The sequence below is a fragment of the Chrysemys picta genome, chromosome 12 (assembly GCF_011386835.1).
Source record: "Chrysemys picta bellii isolate R12L10 chromosome 12, ASM1138683v2, whole genome shotgun sequence".
NCBI classification, from domain to species: domain Eukaryota; kingdom Metazoa; phylum Chordata; order Testudines; family Emydidae; genus Chrysemys; species Chrysemys picta.
This window is the reverse complement of record NC_088802.1, coordinates 4,130,860-4,135,550: the sequence shown is the minus strand read 5'-3', so window position 1 is coordinate 4,135,550 and position 4,691 is coordinate 4,130,860. Positions and strand designations below refer to the sequence as shown.

The 4,691-nt window shown below is 59.3% G+C and overlaps 1 long non-coding RNA gene across 1 annotated transcript; it reads left to right on the top strand.

Annotated features, from left to right (window-relative positions):
• Positions 1 to 760: 760 nt before the first annotated feature.
• Positions 761 to 4,414, top strand: LOC112061077 (uncharacterized). The gene is made up of 4 exons (XR_002890096.3): positions 761 to 932; positions 2,528 to 2,639; positions 3,410 to 3,714; positions 4,299 to 4,414. It is a non-coding gene; the product is annotated as an uncharacterized LOC112061077 (long non-coding RNA).
• The last annotated feature ends 277 nt before the right edge of the window (positions 4,415 to 4,691 follow it).

Below are 4,691 nucleotides of genomic sequence, written 5' to 3'. Positions count from 1 at the left end.
CAACAAGTTAACAAAAACGCCGGGTGTTTGCCAGAGCGCCGAGCAGGCGAAAGTCTCTGCTACCAAACCCCGAAGCCTGTCGGGCACCGGTTCCGCAGGAATTCAGTTACGGGGGCATTTCTGGAGCCCCTATATTCCATCTAAAATACATACAACAAATCTTTTCTATCCAGCTAGCCTCCATCCATCTCTCCATCCCCCTAGATCACCCCCCTTCCCATCCATCCACACACACACCCCCACGCCTTCCCGTCCATCCATCGGCTCCCCACACTCCCTTCCTACCCATCCATCCACCCCCTCCCCCACATTCTTCCCATTTCTTCATCCCCCCCATATCGCCTCCACACCCATCTATTCCCCCACACCCCTTCCCATCCCCCCCACCTTCCCACTCCTCCACCCCCCCACACCCTTCCCATTGCCCCCACCTTCACATCCATCCCTATCCCACACCTCTTCCCCACCATCCATTCCCCCTCCCCAGCCTAATATCCGCCCGTCCCTCTCCCCCCCAGGCTGTTCCCCAGCGGGCTGGTCTCTCTATGGGGTGTCACTTCCCGTCGCATTTCCCCACTTCCCGTTCACTGACCAGCCCAGCTCCTGCCAGGGCGGGGGGGAAAGAAGGGGGGCGGAGCCCCAGACACGCGTCCTCCAATCACAGCGTGCCCCCTACTGTTGGCCAATCAGGAGGCCGGGGCAGCCAGCCAATGGGAGGAGAGGGCCGTGCCTGCTATTAGAGCTCACGCCCTCCCGGCATGCTGTGCGGCGCGGACAGCCATGGAGGCAGTTCTGGGGGTGCCCAGGGGGCTGGGACGATCCGCTGGCATCCTGGCCCTGGGCAGGGGGCACCGGCTCGGGACGGGGCTGACCCGGCAGCGGGGAGCCTGGGGACTGGTACGGGAGCGGCCGCCCTGAGCGAGAGCAGCGGAGTGAGTGGTTTGCACCGGGGGTAGGTGGGCGCTAGACCCCGGCTGTGCTAGGCGCTGCACAGGCACAGAACAAGGAGACAAACCCCCTCCCGCGGCCGGTGGTTCCGGGACTAGACCCCAGGGCTGGGATGAGAGAGCTGCAGGCAGCGCAAATCTTGTATGGACAATGCTGGGTGTGTGTTGTGTTAAATCCTGTTGCCGGGCAGTTGAGTTGTTGCATGGACAATGCTGGTGTGTGTGTGTTGTGCACGAGGCGGCGGCGCTAAGGTCCTGTCCCCAGCCTCTAAGGTCTTGCCGGCACGCGGCTGGCTGTGTGTGTTGTGAATAAGGGTGCAGGTTTGTGTCAGATTGCGCTGCATGCAAAGACAATACTCCGTGTGGATGGGGGCGCTGCATGCACACGTACACACACACACAGCTGTGTCTCACTTTGCTGGCAGACTACAGACGGTCTCCTCAATGATTTGTGTTGCAGGTGGGCCTGGTTCAGTCATTCAGATTAAGGGGTTTGACGACTCCCAGCGGTTGTGCGTTTTAACGCAAACCACTGCGGAGAAATCCCTGCAGTGCCAGGGGTTCAGGGTTGTGGTGGTGCGTCCAGGTGCGCATGTGTTAGGCGTAGGATTGTGTGTTGTGCTATCAGATCTGCGTGTGGCTGTGGTTAGGGTTGTGAGTGGGTTGTGTTTGCAGGGGTGGAGAAGTGTGTGTGTACTTGTGTTTAGGGAGGGGTTTGTGCATATGCAAGTATGTTGTGTGTCTATTGTGCATTTGTGTGTAGGAATGTATGTTATGTCTGACTGTATTGCACATACATATGTGGACATCTCTCTCTTTAGCTGTGTATATATGAATGTCTGTAGATTATGGCTGTGATTGTGTGTTGTGTACACAAGTCTGTATTTGTGCATGCATTGCTGTGTATACAGGTTGTGCACATGGGTCCCTACCCACATGATCATAGACACAATGTCCACCATGTGTCATTGGGGCTGTAGTTGGGGGTGGGTTGTGCAGGAGGGTGAGGGGATGCGTGTGAGCACTGTGGTTGTGTGCGTGGGTCAGTGTGGTGTCTATGGGCTGTGGTTGTGTGCATGTGTGTACAGACAGGGGTGTGTGTGTGTGGGTCTCCCTGTGCTGTGTCTGAGTGAGCGAGTCCATCTGGGTAAGTGCTCCTAATGGTCGTTGGTGTGTGAGATACACCGGGGTGGGGACAGGGATGCCCCATGGGGTGTGTTCTGGGCTGAGCCCCTCTCACCCCAACAGGCCCACACCGTCCCATGTGCTCACTGGGGGCCAGAGGGCAGTGACGGGGGGTGGGGTTCCCCATGGCTGGGACTGCCTCTGCTATACATTACCCCTCCAGCTCTGCCGGTGCCCCTCACTCCCGACCCACAGCCCCCTGCCAGCCCAGCCCCAGGCTCCCCCCAGCTCTACCGGTGCCCCTCACTCCCGACCCACAGCTCTCTGCTAGCCCAGTCCCGGGCTCCCCCCCACAGCTCCTCTCTGTAACTAACTGTAGATAAATTAATCACTTTTCTCACACACACCCCATCATAGTTTCCAGCTTCTCTTATATTTTCCCTGCATTCCCACAGGCTGCCCACTGCAGAGTGGCTCGTGCTGGGACCTAGCGATCTCCAGGTCATGGAGCCGAGGGGTCTGTCCGAGACACCTGCCATCACCGTGGACCTCGATCAGCCCTGACAGGTACCGCTCGACAGAGTTATATACCCCAAGGCAGTGGGGTCCAGTGGTTAGAGCAGAGGGGCTGGGAGCCAGGACTCCTGCGTTCCATCCCTGGCTCTGGGAGGGGAGTCAGGGTAAGGAGCCAGGACTCCTGGGTTCTGTTTTAACCAAGTGTCCTTGAACGTTCTGACTTACTGTGGCTAGGAATTGCAGGCTGCCTGTTTCTCACCGAGGTGAGGGTGATCAAAGGGTTAAGCCCTGGCTTTGCCATGGCATGCTGGGAGTTGTAGTCCTTAGGGCGTGAAACTGAGGGGTTGTTCATTCCTTCCCACTCTCCCTCCCTCCCCACGAAGCAGTGGGGTCTCTTTGGTGGTGCCTGGAGTAACCTCAGCCAATGAAGCCTGAACAGGTGCACCCTGCGCTGCCTGCCTGGACACCTGGGTCCCCTTCGCTATCCTGGTCTCTGATCCCCTAGGGGTGAGCGCCCTGCACTGTCCTCCCGGATGCCTGGGTCCCATCTCAGTCTCCCTGCCCTGGGGGGAGGGGGCAGGACACCCTGCCATAGCCTCCCACAAAGGCGTGCCCGTACCCTGCACTGTGTGGGCACGTAAGAACCGGAGGCAAAGCACTGAAAGGAACGAGTAACGGGACAGCTACTCCCCGGGCTGCTCCTGGATCGTCACTTCCTACACTTCCCCCTGCAGGGATGGCTGGCTCACGGGGGTGGGGGCGGCATGGGGCCTTGCCCTATCTGTACCCCTTTTATGCAGCACGTCTCCCCTCTTCTGCAGCAGGATCGCTGACATCTCTGCAGGGTGCCCTCCGCATGGAGTTCCCATGACGATGATGCGTCTTTCCAGGGAAACAGATTCCTAGCTCCAAACCTGCAAGGTCCCAGCATGCCTTGCAAGGTGGGGGGGCAGGGATCACTCACCCTGCTGCTGAAATGCAGCCACCTCTGGGGTGGAACGCACCGGCGAGGACGATGCCGCAAACCCTGCTGCGTGGATGCTCAACTCCCAGGGAAGCAGCCAGGGCTGTAGGAATGCGAGAGCAGCATTTGTTACCGGTTCACAGCGGCGAACAACTTTGTCTGGTATGTTAAACCACGGCAATGAATAGGTAAAACTTTGTGATCTTGAAATGCGTGCTGCTCCAGAGTGGAGTAGAAAGGGGTGTGGGGCAGGGGATGCTGCCATGTTAGCGCCCGGTGCCCTCCCACAAAGGCGTGCCTGGACTCCCCCCCATGTTCGGGCGCGTAAGAACCAGAGGCAGATTAACCAGAATGGAGAGTTACCGACGGGGTAGCCGGAATCGGAGCTGTTCAGGTGTCTTTATTCCAACACATTCAGTACTGGGGACTGGCCGGCTCAGGAGGGTGGGGAAATGGGGCACGGGCCCTTTCCCCTCTAGGGGGCATCAGCTCTGCCCCCAAGACAGGGGGCTGCCTGGCTCAGGGGAATGGAATCGGTTCAGTAACCCTTAGGGCACCCTGCCCGCGCTGATTGCCGAGGATCCCCTTCTTCCCACCCCCCACAGCAAAGCAGTCACTGCCTTGGGGGCTCCTCCTGGGCACCCCCATAATGGTGTTGCATCCAGCCCCCCTCCACCAGGGCAAAGCCGATGGTCTGTAGGGCTCTCCCCAGCCCCTGCTACTAACATGCCTTCCTTCTCTCCTAGGCTCCCCAGACCCCGCTTGCAGGAGCCGAGGGAGACCTGACGGAAGGCAGCTGGAGCCGGAGACAGTCAGGAATGAATGGATGGGGTGGGAGGTGCAATAAAAGCCCTGACCACTGGATGGTGCCCTCGTTCTGTACACAGGCCAGCCAGAGATAAGGGCTTGCTGCAGGCCCTAGAGAGCCTGCAGAGGGGAAGTTGCAATACAAGCACTGGCCACTGGGTGGCACCCGTGGTGTGCCATGTTGAGCAGGGAATTCACTGCTAGGAGAGGTGGGATTATTCCCCGCCCCATGACGCCCATCCCCCACAGGGGATCCCAGCCAGATTCACCCTCATCCTCCACACAGGGCAGCCAGTTTCCCCTCATCTCTGCCCCCCCCCCCCCAGGGTTCC